The sequence below is a fragment of the Electrophorus electricus genome, chromosome 21, assembly GCF_013358815.1.
Source record: "Electrophorus electricus isolate fEleEle1 chromosome 21, fEleEle1.pri, whole genome shotgun sequence".
NCBI lineage: Eukaryota > Metazoa > Chordata > Actinopteri > Gymnotiformes > Gymnotidae > Electrophorus > Electrophorus electricus.
In genome coordinates, this window is record NC_049555.1 from 19,837 (window position 1) to 47,286 (window position 27,450).

Genomic DNA, 27,450 nt, shown 5'->3' on the forward strand with positions numbered 1-27,450 from the left:
CCTGCAGATGGATAGACAGATACATACATAACTATACATACCTATAGACAGAGAGATAGATACATACCTTCGGATATATACTTAAATATACATACCTATAGAGAAATAGATAGATGCATACCTAACAATACATACCTGTAGATGGATAGACAGATACATAAACAACTATACATACCTATAGAGAGATAGAGAGATACATACCTACCGATACGTACCTGTAGATGGATAGACAGATACATAAACAACTATACATACCTAAAGAGAGACAGACACATACCTATCAATACATACCTGCAGATAGATAAATACATAGATGCATACTTACCGAAACACCCCTGCAGATGGATAAACAGATGCATACATAACAATACATACTTGTAGAGAGATAGATAGATAAATACCTACTGATACATACCTGCAGATAGATAAAGACATACATACATACTTACCGATACATGCCTGCAGATGGACAGACAGATTCATACATAACTACACATACCTATAGAGAGAGAGAGATAGATAAATACCTACAGATAGACAAATACATAGATACATACTTACCGATACATACCTGTAGATGGTTAGACAGATACATACATAACTATACATACCTATAGAAAGATAGATAGATAAATAACTAGATACATACATTCACATGGATAGACAGATACATACAGAGAGATAGATAGATACATACCTCCCGATACGTACTTGCGGATACATACATAATTATACATACCTATAGAGAGATAGCTAGATAAATACCTACAGATACATACATGCAGATAAATACATAGATACATACTTACTGAAACATACCTGCAGTTGGATAGACAGATAGATACATAACTATACATACCTACAGAGAGATCGATAGATGCATACCTACCGATACATACCTGCAGATACATAAATACATATATACATACCGATACATACCTGCAGATAGATAAATACATACATATTTATCGATACATACCTGCAGATGGATAGATAGATAGATACATACATTACACTACATACCTACAGAGAGATAGATAGATATATACCTACTGATACGTACCTATAGATGGATAGACAGATACATGAACAACTATCAATACCTAAAGAGATATAGATAGATACATACATATCGATACATACCTGCAGATAGATAAAGACATAGATACATACTTACCGATACATGCCTGCAGATGGACAGACAGATTCATGCATAACTACACATACCTATAGAGAGAGATAGCTAGATAAATACCTACAGATAGATAAATACATAAATACATACCTACCGATACATACGTGCAGATAGATAAATATATAGATACATACTTATTGATACATACCTGCAGATGGACAAATACATAGATAACTATATATACCTATAGAGAGATAGACAGATACATATCTACAGATACATACATGCAGATAGATAAATACATAGATACATACTTACCGATAAGCAATGGTACCCACGTCCTTTCCTGGTGATCCAGTGTCCCACAGAGAATACATTTTGTACAGTTTACTCTAAAATAATTGAAACAGTGCATTAACTCTAACACTTGCGTTACCTTGGGTTTAGAAATAAACTCTCCGGGTCCAAAATTGGCTTGTTAGGTTTTTAGGAATTTACAATGGCAACCCTCACCTTAAAGCAATGTCTATGTCTAGAGATAAATGGGTCGCCCTAGGAACAACTTTAAAGCAAGCGCTTTAAAAGTCGGTGACTTCCCTCTGGCCAAGGCCTAGATTAAAGCCATTGAATTTCATGTGGCTAAGTGAAATCATTGATGCACAATCCTCATGGTCATGTTTTGTTTTTTTTAAAGTGCATTTTGCCCTGCCATTTCCAATGTGCATTTCACAGGCTAAACACGTTGAGGCAGATGATGCAGCGCCACGAAAATCTCCTTGTATCATCTGGTCAAGGCTTAGATTAGAGCCAGCGAGTTTGGTGCCAATAGGTCAAAGCACTAGTGTGCAGGCCTTAGGAGTGTTCTTTTCAAAGGCTATGTAAAGATGATATCAAAGGACTGGCTATAATGTAACAGTCAAGTTATATTCGGCTTGCAACTAGACTCTGTAGGGTGGAAAAACTACAGGGCCAGAAATGGGTTGTCTTTCGGTACCTATTACAGATACACCTCTTCGTAACAATTGGGTGAAGTAAGAAAGCCAGCTATGGTGGAAACACAGCATAGCCAAAGGCATAAAAAAAAGCCTGAAATTGTCATGCCTTTGATGGTAAAACAAGACAGCTTAGCACATGGAAGGTCACAATGAGAAGACAGCTTGGATTCCCTCACAAATAGCCAAGCAGGTTTTGTGCACAGACTCACAGATCAGAGCAGTAGAGCACACTCACGTAGTCAGCAGGACTCGAACCTGCGCGGGGAAACCCCAATGGATTTCTAGTCCATCGCCTTAACCTCTCGGCCATGACTATTACAGGGCTCAAGGCGATGCTGTACAGCTCTCACGCTGAAGAGCACCGATGCAATGCAGCAAATGATGAGTGAGAAAAGCTTCCCAGAAGTGGGATTCAAACCCATGCATCTAGAAAAGGCTGAGACCGAAACGCAGAGCCTTTGTCTCCTGGGCCACTCTGACACACCGGGTGATGTGCCGGGGACCACGAGACCATGCACCCTCTTTTTATGTAACGAAGCGCACCATCTTTGAGCCAGAGTTGTCCATAAACTGACAGGGCTCTAACATGCTACAAATAAAGAAAGTTATCAACAATTCTTATCAATGCACATGTTCTGGAAAAATCTTATGTGAGGGTAAGGCTATCATGTTATTTGAATAGTCAGAATTTTAGCACAGAGTTACTGTGTGTGGTTCCCACAAGTGGATATATTTCAAAACACTATAAAACTATGACAGTCCTCTGAACTTGCATAAAGCCTATTCCTTAACCTTCAATGATGCACCGGTGTGATGGTGAATCGTCTTTGAAAACTGAAACATTCTCATAAAACAAATTCATTGCATTGCAAGCATGTTTAGGATTGATTCTAGTGTTAAATCAAAGATGAGAAATAATACCCGTTTCTTGAAATATTGCAAAATTTGGATAAGCAATGCTATTTACTTATATTTACATAACACGCTATGTTGTGAAATTTATATACCAGCGTCTGATTAGCTTTCGATTTCAACAGGAAAAAAAAGGAAAAAAGAAAATGGTATATATTTTGCAAAATGAGTGAGACCTTTCTCTGGGACAGCTCCTTTTTAAACAGCATGCTGATCTCTTGCCAATAAAGTCATTGAATGAACTCTCAATTGATAAAAGGAAAATTGTAACAAATCAATAATACCAACCGACCAGAATGTGGACAAGAGCCAAAAGTCGAAACACTAACAAAAGAGCTGCTTGAAGTGGGCTCGTTGGTCTAGGTGTCTGATTTTTGCTTAGGGTGTGAGTGGTCCCAGGTTCAATTGGTTGATGAGCCTTTCATCTTTACTTCTGATACACAGTTGCACTGCACCATGCGTCATTGTCTCCTTATGAAATGAGCAAAATAAATGACTTCTGCTTCTTACGAATGTCCAGTAAAAATGGCACTAGATTGGCCTACTAAGAGGCTTGTTATTCTAGGCTTGCGATAGTAGCTTTGGGTGCAACAGTTCCTATGTTCAACTGGCCCAAAAGCCCACCTTGACCTTGAAACACTGGTTGCTGTGAGAGCATTTAGGTTTGTGTTTCATTTTGGTAAGTGAAGTTCAGCTTCAGACAAAGCAATGGTGCCCACGTCCTTTCCTGGTGATCCAGTGTCCCACAGAGAATACATTTTGTACAGTTTACTCTAAAATAATTGAAAGAGTGCATTAACTCTAACACTTGCGTTACCTTGGGTTTAGAAATAAACTCTCGGGGTCCAAAATTGGCTTGTTAGGTTTTTAGGAATGTACAATGGCAACCCTCACCTTAAAGCAATGTCTATGTCTAGAGATAAATGGGTCGCCCTAGGAACAACTTTAAAGCTAGCGCTTTAAAAGTCGGTGACTTCCCTCTGTCTAAGGCCTAGATTAAAGCCATTGAATTTCATGTGGCTAAGTGAAATCATTGATGCAAAAGCCTCGTGGTCATGTTTTGTTTTTTTTTAAGGTGCATTTTGCCTTGTCATTTCCAATGTGTATTTCACAGGCTAAACACGTTGAGGCAGATGATGCAGCGCCACGAAAATCTCTGTGTATCATCTGGTCAAGGCTTAGATTAGGGCCAGCGAGTTTGGTGCCGATAGGTCAAAGCACTAGTGTGCAGGCCTTAGGAGTGTTCTTTTCAAAGGCTATGTAAAGATGATATCGAAGGACTGGCTATAATGTAACAGTCAAGTTATATTTGGCTTGCAACTAGACTCTGTAGGGTGGAAGAACTACAGGGCCAGAAATGGGTTGTCTTTCGGTACCTATTACAGATACACCTTTTCGTAACAATTGGGTGAAGTAAGAAAGCCAGCTATAGTGGAAACACAGCATAGCCAAAGGCATAAAAAAAAGCCAGAAATTATCATGCCTTTGATGGTAAGGCCAGACAGCTCAGCACATGGAAGGTCACAATGAGAAGACAGCTTGGATTCCCTCACAAATAGCCAAGCAGGTTTTGTGCACAGACTCACAGATCAGAAGAGCACACTCACGTAGTCAGCAGGACTCGAACCTGCGCGGGGAAACCCCAATGGATTTCTAGTCCATCGCCTTAACCTCTCAGCCATGACTACTACAGGGCTCAAGGCGATGCTGTACAGCTCTCATGCTGAAGAGCACCGATGCAATGCAGCAAATGATGAGTGAGAAAAGCTTCCCAGAAGTGGGATTCAAACCCATGCATCTAGAAAAGGCTGAGACCGAAACGCAGAGCCTTTATCTCCTGGGCCACTCTGACACACCGGCTGATGTGCCGGCAACCACGAGACCATGCACCCTCTTTTTATGTAACGAAGCGCACCATCTTTGAGCCAGAGTTGTCCATAAACTGACAGGGCTCTAACATGCTACAAATAAAGAAAGTTATCAACAATTCTTATCAATGCACATGTTCTGGAAAAATCTTATGTGAGGGTAAGGCTATCATGTTATTTGAATAGTCAGAATTTTAGCACAGAGTTACTGTGTGTGGTTCCCACAAGTGGATATATTTCAAAACACTATAAAACTATATGACAGTCCTCTGAACTTGCATAAAGCCTATTCCTTAGCCTTCAATGATGCGCCGGTGTGATGGTGAATCGTCTTTGAAAACTGAAACATTCTCATAAAACAAATTCATTGCATTGCAAGCATGTTTAGGATTGATTCTAGTGTTAAATCAAAGATGAGAAATAATACCCGTTTCTTGAAATATTGCAAAATTTGGATAAGCAATGCTATTTACTTATATTTACATAACACGCTATGTTGTGAAATTTATATACCAGCGTCTGATTAGCTTTCGATTTCAACAGGAAAAAAAAGGAAAAAAGAAAATGGTATATATTTTGCAAAATGAGTGAGACCTTTCTCTGGGACAGCTCCTTTTTAAACAGCATGCTGATCTCTTGCCAATAAAGTCATTGAATGAACTCTCAATTGATAAAAGGAAAATTGTAACAAATCAATAATACCAACCGACCAGAATGTGGACAAGAGCCAAAAGTCGAAACACTAACAAAAGTAGCTGCTTGAAGTGGGCTCGTTGGTCTAGGTGTCTGATTTTTGCTTAGGGTGTGAGTGGTCCCAGGTTCAATTGGTTGATGAGCCTTTCATCTTTACTTCTGATACACAGTTGCACTGCACCATGCGTCATTGTCTCCTTATGAAATGAGCAAAATAAATGACTTCTGCTTCTTACGAATGTCCAGTAAAAATGGCACTAGATTGGCCTACTAAGAGGCTTGTTATTCTAGGCTTGCGATAGTAGCTTTGGGTGCAACAGTTCCTATGTTCAACTGGCCCAAAAGCCCACCTTGACCTTGAAACACTGGTTGCTGTGAGAGCATTTAGGTTTGTGTTTCATTTTGGTAAGTGAAGTTCAGCTTCAGACAAAGCAATGGTGCCCACGTCCTTTCCTGGTGATCCAGTGTCCCACAGAGAATACATTTTGTACAGTTTACTCTAAAATAATTGAAAGAGTGCATTAACTCTAACACTTGCGTTACCTTGGGTTTAGAAATAAACTCTCGGGGTCCAAAATTGGCTTGTTAGGTTTTTAGGAATTTACAATGGCAACCCTCACCTTAAAGCAATGTCTATGTCTAGAGATAAATGGGTCGCCCTAGGAACAACTTTAAAGCTAGCGCTTTAAAAGTCGGTGACTTCCCTCTGTCTAAGGCCTAGATTAAAGCCATTGAATTTCATGTGGCTAAGTGAAATCATTGATGCAAAAGCCTCGTGGTCATGTTTGTTTTTTTTTTAAGGTGCATTTTGCCTTGTCATTTCCAATGTGCATTTCACAGGCTAAACACGTTGAGGCAGATGATGCAGCGCCACGAAAATCTCTGTGTATCATCTGGTCAAGGCTTAGATTAGGGCCAGCGAGTTTGGTGCCGATAGGTCAAAGCACTAGTGTGCAGGCCTTAGGAGTGTTCTTTTCAAAGGCTATGTAAAGATGATATCGAAGGACTGGCTATAATGTAACAGTCAAGTTATATTTGGCTTGCAACTAGACTCTGTAGGGTGGAAGAACTACAGGGCCAGAAATGGGTTGTCTTTCGGTACCTATTACAGATACACCTTTTCGTAACAATTGGGTGAAGTAAGAAAGCCAGCTATAGTGGAAACACAGCATAGCCAAAGGCATAAAAAAAAGCCAGAAATTATCATGCCTTTGATGGTAAGGCCAGACAGCTCAGCACATGGAAGGTCACAATGAGAAGACAGCTTGGATTCCCTCACAAGCAGGTTTTGTGCACAGACTCACAGATCAGAGGAGTAGAGCACACTCACGTAGTCAGCAGGACTCGAACCTGCGCGGGGAAACCCCAATGGATTTCTAGTCCATCGCCTTAACCTCTCGGCCATGACTACTACAGGGCTCAAGGCGATGCTGTACAGCTCTCACGCTGAAGAGCACCGATGCAATGCAGCAAATGATGAGTGAGAAAAGCTTCCCAGAAGTGGGATTCAAACCCATGCATCTAGAAAAGGCTGAGACCCAAACGCAAAGCCTTTGTCTCCTGGGCCACTCTGACACACCGGCTGATGTGCCGGCGACCACGAGACCATGCACCCTCTTTTTATGTAACGAAGCGCACCATCTTTGAGCCAGAGTTGTCCATAAACTGACAGGGCTCTAACATGCTACAAATAAAGAAAGTTATCAACAATTCTTATCAATGCACATGTTCTGGAAAAATCTTATGTGAGGGTAAGGCTATCATGTTATTTGAATAGTCAGAATTTTAGCACAGAGTTACTGTGTGTGGTTCCCACAAGTGGATATATTTCAAAACACTATAAAACTCTATATGACAGTCCTCTGAACTTGCATAAAGCCTATTCCTTAGCCTTCAATGATGCGCCGGTGTGATGGTGAATCGTCTTTGAAAACTGAAACATTCTCATAAAACAAATTCATTGCATTGCAAGCATGTTTAGGATTGATTCTAGTGTTAAATCAAAGATGAGAAATAATACCCGTTTCTTGAAATATTGCAAAATTTGGATAAGCAATGCTATTTACTTATATTTACATAACACGCTATGTTGTGAAATTTATATACCAGCGTCTGATTAGCTTTCGATTTCAACAGGAAAAAAAAGGAAAAAAGAAAATGGTATATATTTTGCAAAATGAGTGAGACCTTTCTCTGGGACAGCTCCTTTTTAAACAGCATGCTGATCTCTTGCCAATAAAGTCATTGAATGAACTCTCAATTGATAAAAGGAAAATTGTAACAAATCAATAATACCAACCGACCAGAATGTGGACAAGAGCCAAAAGTCGAAACACTAACAAAAGTAGCTGCTTGAAGTGGGCTCGTTGGTCTAGGTGTCTGATTTTTGCTTAGGGTGTGAGTGGTCCCAGGTTCAATTGGTTGATGAGCCTTTCATCTTTACTTCTGATACACAGTTGCACTGCACCATGCGTCATTGTCTCCTTATGAAATGAGCAAAATAAATGACTTCTGCTTCTTACGAATGTCCAGTAAAAATGGCACTAGATTGGCCTACTAAGAGGCTTGTTATTCTAGGCTTGCGATAGTAGCTTTGGGTGCAACAGTTCCTATGTTCAACTGGCCCAAAAGCCCACCTTGACCTTGAAACACTGGTTGCTGTGAGAGCATTTAGGTTTGTGTTTCATTTTGGTAAGTGAAGTTCAGCTTCAGACAAAGCAATGGTGCCCACGTCCTTTCCTGGTGATCCAGTGTCCCACAGAGAATACATTTTGTACAGTTTACTCTAAAATAATTGAAAGAGTGCATTAACTCTAACACTTGCGTTACCTTGGGTTTAGAAATAAACTCTCGGGGTCCAAAATTGGCTTGTTAGGTTTTTAGGAATTTACAATGGCAACCCTCACCTTAAAGCAATGTCTATGTCTAGAGATAAATGGGTCGCCCTAGGAACAACTTTAAAGCTAGCGCTTTAAAAGTCGGTGACTTCCCTCTGTCTAAGGCCTAGATTAAAGCCATTGAATTTCATGTGGCTAAGTGAAATCATTGATGCAAAAGCCTCGTGGTCATGTTTGTTTTTTTTTAAGGTGCATTTTGCCTTGTCATTTCCAATGTGCATTTCACAGGCTAAACACGTTGAGGCAGATGATGCAGCGCCACGAAAATCTCTGTGTATCATCTGGTCAAGGCTTAGATTAGGGCCAGCGAGTTTGGTGCCGATAGGTCAAAGCACTAGTGTGCAGGCCTTAGGAGTGTTCTTTTCAAAGGCTATGTAAAGATGATATCGAAGGACTGGCTATAATGTAACAGTCAAGTTATATTTGGCTTGCAACTAGACTCTGTAGGGTGGAAGAACTACAGGGCCAGAAATGGGTTGTCTTTCGGTACCTATTACAGATACACCTTTTCGTAACAATTGGGTGAAGTAAGAAAGCCAGCTATAGTGGAAACACAGCATAGCCATAGGCATAAAAAAAAGCCAGAAATTATCATGCCTTTGATGGTAAGGCCAGACAGCTCAGCACATGGAAGGTCACAATGAGAAGACAGCTTGGATTCCCTCACAAGCAGGTTTTGTGCACAGACTCACAGATCAGAGGAGTAGAGCACACTCACGTAGTCAGCAGGACTCGAACCTGCGCGGGGAAACCCCAATGGATTTCTAGTCCATCGCCTTAACCTCTCGGCCATGACTACTACAGGGCTCAAGGCGATGCTGTACAGCTCTCACGCTGAAGAGCACCGATGCAATGCAGCAAATGATGAGTGAGAAAAGCTTCCCAGAAGTGGGATTCAAACCCATGCATCTAGAAAAGGCTGAGACCCAAACGCAGAGCCTTTGTCTCCTGGGCCACTCTGACACACCAGCTGATGTGCCGGCGACCACGAGACCATGCACCCTCTTTTTATGTAACGAAGCGCACCATCTTTGAGCCAGAGTTGTCCATAAACTGACAGGGCTCTAACATGCTACAAATAAAGAAAGTTATCAACAATTCTTATCAATGCACATGTTCTGGAAAAATCTTATGTGAGGGTAAGGCTATCATGTTATTTGAATAGTCAGAATTTTAGCACAGAGTTACTGTGTGTGGTTCCCACAAGTGGATATATTTCAAAACACTATAAAACTCTATATGACAGTCCTCTGAACTTGCATAAAGCCTATTCCTTAGCCTTCAATGATGCGCCGGTGTGATGGTGAATCGTCTTTGAAAACTGAAACATTCTCATAAAACAAATTCATTGCATTGCAAGCATGTTTAGGATTGATTCTAGTGTTAAATCAAAGATGAGAAATAATACCCGTTTCTTGAAATATTGCAAAATTTGGATAAGCAATGCTATTTACTTATATTTACATAACACGCTATGTTGTGAAATTTATATACCAGCGTCTGATTAGCTTTCGATTTCAACAGGAAAAAAAAGGAAAAAAGAAAATGGTATATATTTTGCAAAATGAGTGAGACCTTTCTCTGGGACAGCTCCTTTTTAAACAGCATGCTGATCTCTTGCCAATAAAGTCATTGAATGAACTCTCAATTGATAAAAGGAAAATTGTAACAAATCAATAATACCAACCGACCAGAATGTGGACAAGAGCCAAAAGTCGAAACACTAACAAAAGTAGCTGCTTGAAGTGGGCTCGTTGGTCTAGGTGTCTGATTTTTGCTTAGGGTGTGAGTGGTCCCAGGTTCAATTGGTTGATGAGCCTTTCATCTTTACTTCTGATACACAGTTGCACTGCACCATGCGTCATTGTCTCCTTATGAAATGAGCAAAATAAATGACTTCTGCTTCTTACGAATGTCCAGTAAAAATGGCACTAGATTGGCCTACTAAGAGGCTTGTTATTCTAGGCTTGCGATAGTAGCTTTGGGTGCAACAGTTCCTATGTTCAACTGGCCCAAAAGCCCACCTTGACCTTGAAACACTGGTTGCTGTGAGAGCATTTAGGTTTGTGTTTCATTTTGGTAAGTGAAGTTCAGCTTCAGACAAAGCAATGGTGCCCACGTCCTTTCCTGGTGATCCAGTGTCCCACAGAGAATACATTTTGTACAGTTTACTCTAAAATAATTGAAAGAGTGCATTAACTCTAACACTTGCGTTACCTTGGGTTTAGAAATAAACTCTCGGGGTCCAAAATTGGCTTGTTAGGTTTTTAGGAATTTACAATGGCAACCCTCACCTTAAAGCAATGTCTATGTCTAGAGATAAATGGGTCGCCCTAGGAACAACTTTAAAGCTAGCGCTTTAAAAGTCGGTGACTTCCCTCTGTCTAAGGCCTAGATTAAAGCCATTGAATTTCATGTGGCTAAGTGAAATCATTGATGCAAAAGCCTCGTGGTCATGTTTGTTTGTTTTTTAAGGTGCATTTTGCCTTGTCATTTCCAATGTGCATTTCACAGGCTAAACACGTTGAGGCAGATGATGCAGCGCCACGAAAATCTCTGTGTATCATCTGGTCAAGGCTTAGATTAGGGCCAGCGAGTTTGGTGCCGATAGGTCAAAGCACTAGTGTGCAGGCCTTAGGAGTGTTCTTTTCAAAGGCTATGTAAAGATGATATCGAAGGACTGGCTATAATGTAACAGTCAAGTTATATTTGGCTTGCAACTAGACTCTGTAGGGTGGAAGAACTACAGGGCCAGAAATGGGTTGTCTTTCGGTACCTATTACAGATACACCTTTTCGTAACAATTGGGTGAAGTAAGAAAGCCAGCTATAGTGGAAACACAGCATAGCCAAAGGCATAAAAAAAAGCCAGAAATTATCATGCCTTTGATGGTAAGGCCAGACAGCTCAGCACATGGGAGGTCACAATGAGAAGACAGCTTGGATTCCTTCACAAATAGCCAAGCAGGTTTTGTGCACAGACTCACAGATCAGAGCAGTAGAGCACACTCACGTAGTCAGCAGGACTCGAACCTGCGCGGGGAAACCCCAATGGATTTCTAGTCCATCGCCTTAACCTCTCAGCCATGACTACTACAGGGCTCAAGGCGATGCTGTACAGCTCTCATGCTGAAGAGCACCGATGCAATGCAGCAAATGATGAGTGAGAAAAGCTTCCCAGAAGTGGGATTCAAACCCATGCATCTAGAAAAGGCTGAGACCGAAACGCAGAGCCTTTGTCTCCTGGGCCACTCTGACACACCGGCTGATGTGCCGGCAACCACGAGACCATGCACCCTCTTTTTATGTAACGAAGCGCACCATCTTTGAGCCAGAGTTGTCCATAAACTGACAGGGCTCTAACATGCTACAAATAAAGAAAGTTATCAACAATTCTTATCAATGCACATGTTCTGGAAAAATCTTATGTGAGGGTAAGGCTATCATGTTATTTGAATAGTCAGAATTTTAGCACAGAGTTACTGTGTGTGGTTCCCACAAGTGGATATATTTCAAAACACTATAAAACTCTATATGACAGTCCTCTGAACTTGCATAAAGCCTATTCCTTAGCCTTCAATGATGCGCCGGTGTGATGGTGAATCGTCTTTGAAAACTGAAACATTCTCATAAAACAAATTCATTGCATTGCAAGCATGTTTAGGATTGATTCTAGTGTTAAATCAAAGATGAGAAATAATACCCGTTTCTTGAAATATTGCAAAATTTGGATAAGCAATGCTATTTACTTATATTTACATAACACGCTATGTTGTGAAATTTATATACCAGCGTCTGATTAGCTTTCGATTTCAACAGGAAAAAAAAGGAAAAAAGAAAATGGTATATATTTTGCAAAATGAGTGAGACCTTTCTCTGGGACAGCTCCTTTTTAAACAGCATGCTGATCTCTTGCCAATAAAGTCATTGAATGAACTCTCAATTGATAAAAGGAAAATTGTAACAAATCAATAATACCAACCGACCAGAATGTGGACAAGAGCCAAAAGTCGAAACACTAACAAAAGTAGCTGCTTGAAGTGGGCTCGTTGGTCTAGGTGTCTGATTTTTGCTTAGGGTGTGAGTGGTCCCAGGTTCAATTGGTTGATGAGCCTTTCATCTTTACTTCTGATACACAGTTGCACTGCACCATGCGTCATTGTCTCCTTATGAAATGAGCAAAATAAATGACTTCTGCTTCTTACGAATGTCCAGTAAAAATGGCACTAGATTGGCCTACTAAGAGGCTTGTTATTCTAGGCTTGCGATAGTAGCTTTGGGTGCAACAGTTCCTATGTTCAACTGGCCCAAAAGCCCACCTTGACCTTGAAACACTGGTTGCTGTGAGAGCATTTAGGTTTGTGTTTCATTTTGGTAAGTGAAGTTCAGCTTCAGACAAAGCAATGGTGCCCACGTCCTTTCCTGGTGATCCAGTGTCCCACAGAGAATACATTTTGTACAGTTTACTCTAAAATAATTGAAAGAGTGCATTAACTCTAACACTTGCGTTACCTTGGGTTTAGAAATAAACTCTCGGGGTCCAAAATTGGCTTGTTAGGTTTTTAGGAATTTACAATGGCAACCCTCACCTTAAAGCAATGTCTATGTCTAGAGATAAATGGGTCGCCCTAGGAACAACTTTAAAGCTAGCGCTTTAAAAGTCGGTGACTTCCCTCTGTCTAAGGCCTAGATTAAAGCCATTGAATTTCATGTGGCTAAGTGAAATCATTGATGCAAAAGCCTCGTGGTCATGTTTGTTTTTTTTTTAAGGTGCATTTTGCCTTGTCATTTCCAATGTGCATTTCACAGGCTAAACACGTTGAGGCAGATGATGCAGCGCCACGAAAATCTCTGTGTATCATCTGGTCAAGGCTTAGATTAGGGCCAGCGAGTTTGGTGCCGATAGGTCAAAGCACTAGTGTGCAGGCCTTAGGAGTGTTCTTTTCAAAGGCTATGTAAAGATGATATCGAAGGACTGGCTATAATATAACAGTCAAGTTATATTTGGCTTGCAACTAGACTCTGTAGGGTGGAAGAACTACAGGGCCAGAAATGGGTTGTCTTTCGGTACCTATTACAGATACACCTCTTCGTAACAATTGGGTGAAGTAAGAAAGCCAGCTATGGTGGAAACACAGCATAGCCAAAGGCATAAAAAAAAGCCAGAAATTATCATGCCTTTGATGGTAAGGCCAGACAGCTCAGCACATGGAAGGTCACAATGAGAAGACAGCTTGGATTCCCTCACAAGCAGGTTTTGTGCACAGACTCACAGATCAGAGGAGTAGAGCACACTCACGTAGTCAGCAGGACTCGAACCTGCGCGGGGAAACCCCAATGGATTTCTAGTCCATCGCCTTAACCTCTCGGCCATGACTACTACAGGGCTCAAGGCGATGCTGTACAGCTCTCACGCTGAAGAGCACCGATGCAATGCAGCAAATGATGAGTGAGAAAAGCTTCCCAGAAGTGGGATTCAAACCCATGCATCTAGAAAAGGCTGAGACCCAAACGCAAAGCCTTTGTCTCCTGGGCCACTCTGACACACCGGCTGATGTGCCGGCGACCACGAGACCATGCACCCTCTTTTTATGTAACGAAGCGCACCATCTTTGAGCCAGAGTTGTCCATAAACTGACAGGGCTCTAACATGCTACAAATAAAGAAAGTTATCAACAATTCTTATCAATGCACATGTTCTGGAAAAATCTTATGTGAGGGTAAGGCTATCATGTTATTTGAATAGTCAGAATTTTAGCACAGAGTTACTGTGTGTGGTTCCCACAAGTGGATATATTTCAAAACACTATAAAACTCTATATGACAGTCCTCTGAACTTGCATAAAGCCTATTCCTTAGCCTTCAATGATGCGCCGGTGTGATGGTGAATCGTCTTTGAAAACTGAAACATTCTCATAAAACAAATTCATTGCATTGCAAGCATGTTTAGGATTGATTCTAGTGTTAAATCAAAGATGAGAAATAATACCCGTTTCTTGAAATATTGCAAAATTTGGATAAGCAATGCTATTTACTTATATTTACATAACACGCTATGTTGTGAAATTTATATACCAGCGTCTGATTAGCTTTCGATTTCAACAGGAAAAAAAAGGAAAAAAGAAAATGGTATATATTTTGCAAAATGAGTGAGACCTTTCTCTGGGACAGCTCCTTTTTAAACAGCATGCTGATCTCTTGCCAATAAAGTCATTGAATGAACTCTCAATTGATAAAAGGAAAATTGTAACAAATCAATAATACCAACCGACCAGAATGTGGACAAGAGCCAAAAGTCGAAACACTAACAAAAGTAGCTGCTTGAAGTGGGCTCGTTGGTCTAGGTGTCTGATTTTTGCTTAGGGTGTGAGTGGTCCCAGGTTCAATTGGTTGATGAGCCTTTCATCTTTACTTCTGATACACAGTTGCACTGCACCATGCGTCATTGTCTCCTTATGAAATGAGCAAAATAAATGACTTCTGCTTCTTACGAATGTCCAGTAAAAATGGCACTAGATTGGCCTACTAAGAGGCTTGTTATTCTAGGCTTGCGATAGTAGCTTTGGGTGCAACAGTTCCTATGTTCAACTGGCCCAAAAGCCCACCTTGACCTTGAAACACTGGTTGCTGTGAGAGCATTTAGGTTTGTGTTTCATTTTGGTAAGTGAAGTTCAGCTTCAGACAAAGCAATGGTGCCCACGTCCTTTCCTGGTGATCCAGTGTCCCACAGAGAATACATTTTGTACAGTTTACTCTAAAATAATTGAAAGAGTGCATTAACTCTAACACTTGCGTTACCTTGGGTTTAGAAATAAACTCTCGGGGTCCAAAATTGGCTTGTTAGGTTTTTAGGAATTTACAATGGCAACCCTCACCTTAAAGCAATGTCTATGTCTAGAGATAAATGGGTCGCCCTAGGAACAACTTTAAAGCTAGCGCTTTAAAAGTCGGTGACTTCCCTCTGTCTAAGGCCTAGATTAAAGCCATTGAATTTCATGTGGCTAAGTGAAATCATTGATGCAAAAGCCTCGTGGTCATGTTTGTTTGTTTTTTAAGGTGCATTTTGCCTTGTCATTTCCAATGTGCATTTCACAGGCTAAACACGTTGAGGCAGATGATGCAGCGCCACGAAAATCTCTGTGTATCATCTGGTCAAGGCTTAGATTAGGGCCAGCGAGTTTGGTGCCGATAGGTCAAAGCACTAGTGTGCAGGCCTTAGGAGTGTTCTTTTCAAAGGCTATGTAAAGATGATATCGAAGGACTGGCTATAATATAACAGTCAAGTTATATTTGGCTTGCAACTAGACCCTGTAGGGTGGAAGAACTACAGGGCCAGAAATGGGTTGTCTTTCGGTACCTATTACAGATACACCTTTTCGTAACAATTGGGTGAAGTAAGAAAGCCAGCTATAGTGGAAACACAGCATAGCCAAAGGCATAAAAAAAAGCCAGAAATTATCATGCCTTTGATGGTAAGGCCAGACAGCTCAGCACATGGGAGGTCACAATGAGAAGACAGCTTGGATTCCTTCACAAATAGCCAAGCAGGTTTTGTGCACAGACTCACAGATCAGAGCAGTAGAGCACACTCACGTAGTCAGCAGGACTCGAACCTGCGCGGGGAAACCCCAATGGATTTCTAGTCCATCGCCTTAACCTCTCGGCCATGACTACTACAGGGCTCAAGGCGATGCTGTACAGCTCTCACGCTGAAGAGCACCGATGCAATGCAGCAAATGATGAGTGAGAAAAGCTTCCCAGAAGTGGGATTCAAACCCATGCATCTAGAAAAGGCTGAGACCCAAACGCAAAGCCTTTGTCTCCTGGGCCACTCTGACACACCGGCTGATGTGCCGGCGACCACGAGACCATGCACCCTCTTTTTATGTAACGACGCGCACCATCTTTGAGCCAGAGTTGTCCATAAACTGACAGGGCTCTAACATGCTACAAATAAAGAAAGTTATCAACAATTCTTATCAATGCACATGTTCTGGAAAAATCTTATGTGAGGGTAAGGCTATCATGTTATTTGAATAGTCAGAATTTTAGCACAGAGTTACTGTGTGTGGTTCCCACAAGTGGATATATTTCAAAACACTATAAAACTCTATATGACAGTCCTCTGAACTTGCATAAAGCCTATTCCTTAGCCTTCAATGATGCGCCGGTGTGATGGTGAATCGTCTTTGAAAACTGAAACATTCTCATAAAACAAATTCATTGCATTGCAAGCATGTTTAGGATTGATTCTAGTGTTAAATCAAAGATGAGAAATAATACCCGTTTCTTGAAATATTGCAAAATTTGGATAAGCAATGCTATTTACTTATATTTACATAACACGCTATGTTGTGAAATTTATATACCAGCGTCTGATTAGCTTTCGATTTCAACAGGAAAAAAAAGGAAAAAAGAAAATGGTATATATTTTGCAAAATGAGTGAGACCTTTCTCTGGGACAGCTCCTTTTTAAACAGCATGCTGATCTCTTGCCAATAAAGTCATTGAATGAACTCTCAATTGATAAAAGGAAAATTGTAACAAATCAATAATACCAACCGACCAGAATGTGGACAAGAGCCAAAAGTCGAAACACTAACAAAAGTAGCTGCTTGAAGTGGGCTCGTTGGTCTAGGTGTCTGATTTTTGCTTAGGGTGTGAGTGGTCCCAGGTTCAATTGGTTGATGAGCCTTTCATCTTTACTTCTGATACACAGTTGCACTGCACCATGCGTCATTGTCTCCTTATGAAATGAGCAAAATAAATGACTTCTGCTTCTTACGAATGTCCAGTAAAAATGGCACTAGATTGGCCTACTAAGAGGCTTGTTATTCTAGGCTTGCGATAGTAGCTTTGGGTGCAACAGTTCCTATGTTCAACTGGCCCAAAAGCCCACCTTGACCTTGAAACACTGGTTGCTGTGAGAGCATTTAGGTTTGTGTTTCATTTTGGTAAGTGAAGTTCAGCTTCAGACAAAGCAATGGTGCCCACGTCCTTTCCTGGTGATCCAGTGTCCCACAGAGAATACATTTTGTACAGTTTACTCTAAAATAATTGAAAGAGTGCATTAACTCTAACACTTGCGTTACCTTGGGTTTAGAAATAAACTCTCGGGGTCCAAAATTGGCTTGTTAGGTTTTTAGGAATTTACAATGGCAACCCTCACCTTAAAGCAATGTCTATGTCTAGAGATAAATGGGTCGCCCTAGGAACAACTTTAAAGCTAGCGCTTTAAAAGTCGGTGACTTCCCTCTGTCTAAGGCCTAGATTAAAGCCATTGAATTTCATGTGGCTAAGTGAAATCATTGATGCAAAAGCCTCGTGGTCATGTTTGTTTGTTTTTTAAGGTGCATTTTGCCTTGTCATTTCCAATGTGCATTTCACAGGCTAAACACGTTGAGGCAGATGATGCAGCGCCACGAAAATCTCTGTGTATCATCTGGTCAAGGCTTAGATTAGGGCCAGCGAGTTTGGTGCCGATAGGTCAAAGCACTAGTGTGCAGGCCTTAGGAGTGTTCTTTTCAAAGGCTATGTAAAGATGATATCGAAGGACTGGCTATAATGTAACAGTCAAGTTATATTTGGCTTGCAACTAGACTCTGTAGGATGGAAGAACTACAGGGCCAGAAATGGGTTGTCTTTCGGTACCTATTACAGATACACCTTTTCGTAACAATTGGGTGAAGTAAGAAAGCCAGCTATAGTGGAAACACAGCATAGCCAAAGGCATAAAAAAAAGCCAGAAATTATCATGCCTTTGATGGTAAGGCCAGACAGCTCAGCACATGGGAGGTCACAATGAGAAGACAGCTTGGATTCCTTCACAAATAGCCAAGCAGGTTTTGTGCACAGACTCACAGATCAGAGCAGTAGAGCACACTCACGTAGTCAGCAGGACTCGAACCTGCGCGGGGAAACCCCAATGGATTTCTAGTCCATCGCCTTAACCTCTCGGCCATGACTACTACAGGGTTCAAGGCGATGCTGTACAGCTCTCACGCTGAAGAGCACCGATGCAATGCAGCAAATGATGAGTGAGAAAAGCTTCCCAGAAGTGGGATTCAAACCCATGCATCTAGAAAAGGCTGAGACCCAAACGCAAAGCCTTTGTCTCCTGGGCCACTCTGACACACCGGCTGATGTGCCGGCGACCACGAGACCATGCACCCTCTTTTTATGTAACGACGCGCACCATCTTTGAGCCAGAGTTGTCCATAAACTGACAGGGCTCTAACATGCTACAAATAAAGAAAGTTATCAACAATTCTTATCAATGCACATGTTCTGGAAAAATCTTATGTGAGGGTAAGGCTATCATGTTATTTGAATAGTCAGAATTTTAGCACAGAGTTACTGTGTGTGGTTCCCACAAGTGGATATATTTCAAAACACTATAAAACTCTATATGACAGTCCTCTGAACTTGCATAAAGCCTATTCCTTAGCCTTCAATGATGCGCCGGTGTGATGGTGAATCGTCTTTGAAAACTGAAACATTCTCATAAAACAAATTCATTGCATTGCAAGCATGTTTAGGATTGATTCTAGTGTTAAATCAAAGATGAGAAATAATACCCGTTTCTTGAAATATTGCAAAATTTGGATAAGCAATGCTATTTACTTATATTTACATAACACGCTATGTTGTGAAATTTATATACCAGCGTCTGATTAGCTTTCGATTTCAACAGGAAAAAAAAGGAAAAAAGAAAATGGTATATATTTTGCAAAATGAGTGAGACCTTTCTCTGGGACAGCTCCTTTTTAAACAGCATGCTGATCTCTTGCCAATAAAGTCATTGAATGAACTCTCAATTGATAAAAGGAAAATTGTAACAAATCAATAATACCAACCGACCAGAATGTGGACAAGAGCCAAAAGTCGAAACACTAACAAAAGTAGCTGCTTGAAGTGGGCTCGTTGGTCTAGGTGTCTGATTTTTGCTTAGGGTGTGAGTGGTCCCAGGTTCAATTGGTTGATGAGCCTTTCATCTTTACTTCTGATACACAGTTGCACTGCACCATGCGTCATTGTCTCCTTATGAAATGAGCAAAATAAATGACTTCTGCTTCTTACGAATGTCCAGTAAAAATGGCACTAGATTGGCCTACTAAGAGGCTTGTTATTCTAGGCTTGCGATAGTAGCTTTGGGTGCAACAGTTCCTATGTTCAACTGGCCCAAAAACCCACCTTGACCTTGAAACACTGGTTGCTGTGAGAGCATTTAGGTTTGTGTTTCATTTTGGTAAGTGAAGTTCAGCTTCAGACAAAGCAATGGTGCCCACGTCCTTTCCTGGTGATCCAGTGTCCCACAGAGAATACATTTTGTACAGTTTACTCTAAAATAATTGAAAGAGTGCATTAACTCTAACACTTGCGTTACCTTGGGTTTAGAAATAAACTCTCGGGGTCCAAAATTGGCTTGTTAGGTTTTTAGGAATTTACAATGGCAACCCTCACCTTAAAGCAATGTCTATGTCTAGAGATAAATGGGTCGCCCTAGGAACAACTTTAAAGCTAGCGCTTTAAAAGTCGGTGACTTCCCTCTGTCTAAGGCCTAGATTAAAGCCATTGAATTTCATGTGGCTAAGTGAAATCATTGATGCAAAAGCCTCGTGGTCATGTTTTTTTTTTTTTTAAGGTGCATTTTGCCTTGTCATTTCCAATGTGCATTTCACAGGCTAAACACGTTGAGGCAGATGATGCAGCGCCACGAAAATCTCTGTGTATCATCTGGTCAAGGCTTAGATTAGGGCCAGCGAGTTTGGTGCCGATAGGTCAAAGCACTAGTGTGCAGGCCTTAGGAGTGTTCTTTTCAAAGGCTATGTAAAGATGATATCGAAGGACTGGCTATAATGTAACAGTCAAGTTATATTTGGCTTGCAACTAGACTCTGTAGGGTGGAAGAACTACAGGGCCAGAAATGGGTTGTCTTTCAGTACCTATTACAGATACACCTTTTCGTAACAATTGGGTGAAGTAAGAAAGCCAGCTATAGTGGAAACACAGCATAGCCAAAGGCATAAAAAAAAGCCAGAAATTATCATGCCTTTGATGGTAAGGCCAGACAGCTCAGCACATGGAAGGTCACAATGAGAAGGCAGCTTGGATTCCCTCACAAATAGCCAAGCAGGTTTTGTGCACAGACTCACAGATCAGAGCAGTAGAGCACACTCACGTAGTCAGCAGGACTCGAACCTGCGCGGGGAAACCCCAATGGATTTCTAGTCCATCGCCTTAACCTCTCGGCCATGACTACTACAGGCCTCAAGGCGATGCTGTACAGCTCTCACGCTGAAGAGCACCGATGCAATGCAGCAAATGATGAGTGAGAAAAGCTTCCCAGAAGTGGGATTCAAACCCATGCATCTAGAAAAGGCTGAGACCGAAACGCAGAGCCTTTGTCTCCTGGGCCACTCTGACACACCGGCTGATGTGCCGGCGACCACGAGACCATGCACCCTCTTTTTATGTAACGAAGCGCACCATCTTTGAGCCAGAGTTGTCCATAAACTGACAGGGCTCTAACATGCTACAAATAAAGAAAGTTATCAACAATTCTTATCAATGCACATGTTCTGGAAAAATCTTATGTGAGGGTAAGGCTATCATGTTATTTGAATAGTCAGAATTTTAGCACAGAGTTACTGTGTGTGGTTCCCACAAGTGGATATATTTCAAAACACTATAAAACTCTATATGACAGTCCTCTGAACTTGCATAAAGCCTATTCCCTAGCCTTCAATGATGCGCCGGTGTGATGGTGAATCGTCTTTGAAAACTGAAACATTCTCATAAAACAAATTCATTGCATTGCAAGCATGTTTAGGATTGATTCTAGTGTTAAATCAAAGATGAGAAATAATACCCGTTTCTTGAAATATTGCAAAATTTGGATAAGCAATGCTATTTACTTATATTTACATAACACGCTATGTTGTGAAATTTATATACCAGCGTCTGATTAGCTTTCGATTTCAACAGGAAAAAAAAGGAAAAAAGAAAATGGTATATATTTTGCAAAATGAGTGAGACCTTTCTCTGGGACAGCTCCTTTTTAAACAGCATGCTGATCTCTTGCCAATAAAGTCATTGAATGAACTCTCAATTGATAAAAGGAAAATTGTAACAAATCAATAATACCAACCGACCAGAATGTGGACAAGAGCCAAAAGTCGAAACACTAACAAAAGTAGCTGCTTGAAGTGGGCTCGTTGGTCTAGGTGTCTGATTTTTGCTTAGGGTGTGAGTGGTCCCAGGTTCAATTGGTTGATGAGCCTTTCATCTTTACTTCTGATACACAGTTGCACTGCACCATGCGTCATTGTCTCCTTATGAAATGAGCAAAATAAATGACTTCTGCTTCTTACGAATGTCCAGTAAAAATGGCACTAGATTGGCCTACTAAGAGGCTTGTTATTCTAGGCTTGCGATAGTAGCTTTGGGTGCAACAGTTCCTATGTTCAACTGGCCCAAAAGCCCACCTTGACCTTGAAACACTGGTTGCTGTGAGAGCATTTAGGTTTGTGTTTCATTTTGGTAAGTGAAGTTCAGCTTCAGACAAAGCAATGGTGCCCACGTCCTTTCCTGGTGATCCAGTGTCCCACAGAGAATACATTTTGTACAGTTTACTCTAAAATAATTGAAAGAGTGCATTAACTCTAACACTTGCGTTACCTTGGGTTTAGAAATAAACTCTCTGGGTCCAAAATTGGCTTGTTATGTTTTTAGGAATTTACAATGGCAACCCTCACCTTAAAGCAATGTCTATGTCTAGAGATAAATGGGTCGTCCTAGGAACAACATTAAAGCTAGCGCTTTAAAAGTCGGTGACTTCCCTCTGTCTAAGGCCTAGATTAAAGCCATTGAATTTCATGTGGCTAAGTGAAATCATTGATGCAAAAGCCTCGTGGTCATGTTTGTTTGTTTTTTAAGGTGCATTTTGCCTTGTCATTTCCAATGTGCATTTCACAGGCTAAACACGTTGAGGCAGATGATGCAGCGCCACGAAAATCTCTGTGTATCATCTGGTCAAGGCTTAGATTAGAGCCAGCAAGCTTGGTGTCGATAGGTCAAAGCACTAGTGTGCAGGCCTTAGGAGTGTTCTTTTCAAAGGCTATGTAAAGATGATATCGAAGGACTGGCTATAATATAACAGTCAAGTTATATTTGGCTTGCAACTAGACTCTGTAGGATGGAAGAACTACAGGGCCAGAAATGGGTTGTCTTTCGGTACCTATTACAGATACACCTCTTCGTAACAATTGGGTGAAGTAAGAAAGCCAGCTATGGTCGAAACACAGCATAGCCAAAGGCATAAAAAAAAGCCTGAAATTATCATGCCTTTGATGGTAAGGCCAGACAGCTCAGCACATGGAAGGTCACAATGAGAAGACAGCTTGGATTCCCTCACAAATAGCCAAGCAGGTTTTGTGCACAGACTCACAGATCAGAGCAGTAGAGCACACTCACGTAGTCAGCAGGACTCGAACCTGCGCGGGGAAACCCCAATGGATTTCTAGTCCATCGCCTTAACCTCTCGGCCATGACTACTACAGGGCTCAAGGCGATGCTGTACAGCTCTCACGCTGAAAAGCACCGATGCAATGCAGCAAATGATGAGTGAGAAAAGCTTCCCAGAAGTGGGATTCAAACCCATGCATCTAGAAAAGGCTGAGACCCAAACGCAGAGCCTTTGTCTCCTGGGCCACTCTGACACACCGGCTGATGTGCCGGCGACCACGAGACCATGCACCCTCTTTTTATGTAACGAAGCGCACCATCTTTGAGCCAGAGTTGTCCATAAACTGACAGGGCTCTAACATGCTACAAATAAAGAAAGTTATCAACAATTCTTATCAATGCACATGTTCTGGAAAAATCTTATGTGAGGGTAAGGCTATCATGTTATTTGAATAGTCAAAATTTTAGCACAGAGTTACTGTGTGTGGTTCCCACAAGTGGATATATTTCAAAACACTATAAAACTCTATATGACAGTCCTCTGAACTTGCATAAAGCCTATTCCCTAGCCTTCAATGATGCGCCGGTGTGATGGTGAATCGTCTTTGAAAACTGAAACATTCTCATAAAACAAATTCATTGCATTGCAAGCATGTTTAGGATTGATTCTAGTGTTAAATCAAAGATGAGAAATAATACCCGTTTCTTGAAATATTGCAAAATTTGGATAAGCAATGCTATTTACTTATATTTACATAACACGCTATGTTGTGAAATTTATATACCAGCGTCTGATTAGCTTTCGATTTCAACAGGAAAAAAAAGGAAAAAAGAAAATGGTATATATTTTGCAAAATGAGTGAGACCTTTCTCTGGGACAGCTCCTTTTTAAACAGCATGCTGATCTCTTGCCAATAAAGTCATTGAATGAACTCTCAATTGATAAAAGGAAAATTGTAACAAATCAATAATACCAACCGACCAGAATGTGGACAAGAGCCAAAAGTCGAAACACTAACAAAAGAGCTGCTTGAAGTGGGCTCATTGGTCTAGGTGTCTGATTTTTGCTTAGGGTGTGAGTGGTCCCAGGTTCAATTGGTTGATGAGCCTTTCATCTTTACTTCTGATACACAGTTGCACTGCACCATGCGTCATTGTCTCCTTATGAAATGAGCAAAATAAATGACTTCTGCTTCTTACGAATGTCCAGTAAAAATGGCACTAGATTGGCCTACTAAGAGGCTTGTTATTCTAGGCTTGCGATAGTAGCTTTGGGTGCAACAGTTCCTATGTTCAACTGGCCCAAAAGCCCACCTTGACCTTGAAACACTGGTTGCTGTGAGAGCATTTAGGTTTGTGTTTCATTTTGGTAAGTGAAGTTCAGCTTCAGACAAAGCAATGGTGCCCACGTCCTTTCCTGGTGATCCAGTGTCCCACAGAGAATACATTTTGTACAGTTTACTCTAAAATAATTGAAACAGTGCATTAACTCTAACACTTGCGTTACCTTGGGTTTAGAAATAAACTCTCCGGGTCCAAAATTGGCTTGTTAGGTTTTTAGGAATTTACAATGGCAACCCTCACCTTAAAGCAATGTCTATGTCTAGAGATAAATGGGTCGCCCTAGGAACAACTTTAAAGCTAGCGCTTTAAAAGTCGGTGACTTCCCTCTGTCTAAGGCCTAGATTAAAGCCATTGAATTTCATGTGGCTAAGTGAAATCATTGATGCAAAAGCCTCGTGGTCATGTTTGTTTGTTTTTTAAGGTGCATTTTGCCTTGTCATTTCCAATGTGCATTTCACAGGCTAAACACGTTGAGGCAGATGATGCAGCGCCACGAAAATCTCTGTGTATCATCTGGTCAAGGCTTAGATTAGGGCCAGCGAGTTTGGTGCCGATAGGTCAAAGCACTAGTGTGCAGGCCTTAGGAGTGTTCTTTTCAAAGGCTATGTAAAGATGATATCGAAGGACTGGCTATAATGTAACAGTCAAGTTATATTTGGCTTGCAACTAGACTCTGTAGGATGGAAGAACTACAGGGCCAGAAATGGGTTGTCTTTCGGTACCTATTACAGATACACCTTTTCGTAACAATTGGGTGAAGTAAGAAAGCCAGCTATAGTGGAAACACAGCATAGCCAAAGGCATAAAAAAAAGCCAGAAATTATCATGCCTTTGATGGTAAGGCCAGACAGCTCAGCACATGGAAGGTCACAATGAGAAGACAGCTTGGATTCCCTCACAAATAGCCAAGCAGGTTTTGTGCACAGACTCACAGATCAGAGCAGTAGAGCACACTCACGTAGTCAGCAGGACTCGAACCTGCGCGGGGAAACCCCAATGGATTTCTAGTCCATCGCCTTAACCTCTCGGCCATGACTACTACAGGGCTCAAGGCGATGCTGTACAGCTCTCACGCTGAAAAGCACCGATGCAATGCAGCAAATGATGAGTGAGAAAAGCTTCCCAGAAGTGGGATTCAAACCCATGCATCTAGAAAAGGCTGAGACCCAAACGCAGAGCCTTTGTCTCCTGGGCCACTCTGACACACCGGCTGATGTGCCGGCAACCACGAGACCATGCACCCTCTTTTTATGTAACGAAGCGCACCATCTTTGAGCCAGAGTTGTCCATAAACTGACAGGGCTCTAACATGCTACAAATAAAGAAAGTTATCAACAATTCTTATCAATGCACATGTTCTGGAAAAATCTTATGTGAGGGTAAGGCTATCATGTTATTTGAATAGTCAGAATTTTAGCACAGAGTTACTGTGTGTGGTTCCCACAAGTGGATATATTTCAAAACACTATAAAACTCTATATGACAGTCCTCTGAACTTGCATAAAGCCTATTCCTTAGCCTTCAATGATGCGCCGGTGTGATGGTGAATCGTCTTTGAAAACTGAAACATTCTCATAAAACAAATTCATTGCATTGCAAGCATGTTTAGGATTGATTCTAGTGTTAAATCAAAGATGAGAAATAATACCCGTTTCTTGAAATATTGCAAAATTTGGATAAGCAATGCTATTTACTTATATTTACATAACACGCTATGTTGTGAAATTTATATACCAGCGTCTGATTAGCTTTCGATTTCAACAGGAAAAAAAAGGAAAAAAGAAAATGGTATATATTTTGCAAAATGAGTGAGACCTTTCTCTGGGACAGCTCCTTTTTAAACAGCATGCTGATCTCTTGCCAATAAAGTCATTGAATGAACTCTCAATTGATAAAAGGAAAATTGTAACAAATCAATAATACCAACCGACCAGAATGTGGACAAGAGCCAAAAGTCGAAACACTAACAAAAGAGCTGCTTGAAGTGGGCTCATTGGTCTAGGTGTCTGATTTTTGCTTAGGGTGTGAGTGGTCCCAGGTTCAATTGGTTGATGAGCCTTTCATCTTTACTTCTGATACACAGTTGCACTGCACCATGCGTCATTGTCTCCTTATGAAATGAGCAAAATAAATGACTTCTGCTTCTTACGAATGTCCAGTAAAAATGGCACTAGATTGGCCTACTAAGAGGCTTGTTATTCTAGGCTTGCGATAGTAGCTTTGGGTGCAACAGTTCCTATGTTCAACTGGCCCAAAAGCCCACCTTGACCTTGAAACACTGGTTGCTGTGAGAGCATTTAGGTTTGTGTTTCATTTTGGTAAGTGAAGTTCAGCTTCAGACAAAGCAATGGTGCCCACGTCCTTTCCTGGTGATCCAGTGTCCCACAGAGAATACATTTTGTACAGTTTACTCTAAAATAATTGAAACAGTGCATTAACTCTAACACTTGCGTTACCTTGGGTTTAGAAATAAACTCTCCGGGTCCAAAATTGGCTTGTTAGGTTTTTAGGAATTTACAATGGCAACCCTCACCTTAAAGCAATGTCTATGTCTAGAGATAAATGGGTCGCCCTAGGAACAACTTTAAAGCTAGCGCTTTAAAAGTCGGTGACTTCCCTCTGTCTAAGGCCTAGATTAAAGCCATTGAATTTCATGTGGCTAAGTGAAATCATTGATGCAAAAGCCTCGTGGTCATGTTTGTTTGTTTTTTAAGGTGCATTTTGCCTTGTCATTTCCAATGTGCATTTCACAGGCTAAACACGTTGAGGCAGATGATGCAGCGCCACGAAAATCTCTGTGTATCATCTGGTCAAGGCTTAGATTAGGGCCAGCGAGTTTGGTGCCAATAGGTCAAAGCACTAGTGTGCAGGCCTTAGGAGTGTTCTTTTCAAAGGCTATGTAAAGATGATATCGAAGGACTGGCTATAATGTAACAGTCAAGTTATATTTGGCTTGCAACTAGACTCTGTAGGGTGGAAGAACTACAGAGCCAGAAATGGGTTGTCTTTCAGTACCTATTACAGATACACCTTTTCGTAACAATTGGGTGAAGTAAGAAAGCCAGCTATAGTGGAAACACAGCATAGCCAAAGGCATAAAAAAAAGCCAGAAATTATCATGCCTTTGATGGTAAGGCCAGA

At 41.1% G+C, this 27,450-nt stretch overlaps 1 protein-coding gene and 10 non-coding genes across 11 annotated transcripts in view; all 11 read right to left on the reverse strand.

The window, feature by feature from the left end:
• LOC118240440 overlaps nucleotides 1-27,450 on the reverse strand; it is a gene marked incomplete at its 3' end in the record, with an annotated part of 77,610 nt that overhangs the window by 19,734 nt on the left and 30,426 nt on the right. The window lies entirely within an intron of this gene.
• On the reverse strand, nucleotides 4,649-4,730 carry trnas-aga. Its single transcript has one exon. It is a non-coding gene; the product is annotated as a tRNA-Ser (tRNA).
• Nucleotides 6,933-7,014, reverse strand: trnas-aga. Its single transcript has one exon. It is a non-coding gene; the product is annotated as a tRNA-Ser (tRNA).
• trnas-aga lies at nucleotides 9,218-9,299 on the reverse strand. The gene has a single exon. It is a non-coding gene; the product is annotated as a tRNA-Ser (tRNA).
• On the reverse strand, nucleotides 11,512-11,593 carry trnas-aga. The gene has a single exon. It is a non-coding gene; the product is annotated as a tRNA-Ser (tRNA).
• On the reverse strand, nucleotides 13,798-13,879 carry trnas-aga. The gene has a single exon. It is a non-coding gene; the product is annotated as a tRNA-Ser (tRNA).
• On the reverse strand, nucleotides 16,092-16,173 carry trnas-aga. The gene has a single exon. It is a non-coding gene; the product is annotated as a tRNA-Ser (tRNA).
• On the reverse strand, nucleotides 18,386-18,467 carry trnas-aga. Its single transcript has one exon. It is a non-coding gene; the product is annotated as a tRNA-Ser (tRNA).
• Nucleotides 20,680-20,761, reverse strand: trnas-aga. Its single transcript has one exon. It is a non-coding gene; the product is annotated as a tRNA-Ser (tRNA).
• trnas-aga lies at nucleotides 22,974-23,055 on the reverse strand. Its single transcript has one exon. It is a non-coding gene; the product is annotated as a tRNA-Ser (tRNA).
• trnas-aga lies at nucleotides 25,267-25,348 on the reverse strand. Its single transcript has one exon. It is a non-coding gene; the product is annotated as a tRNA-Ser (tRNA).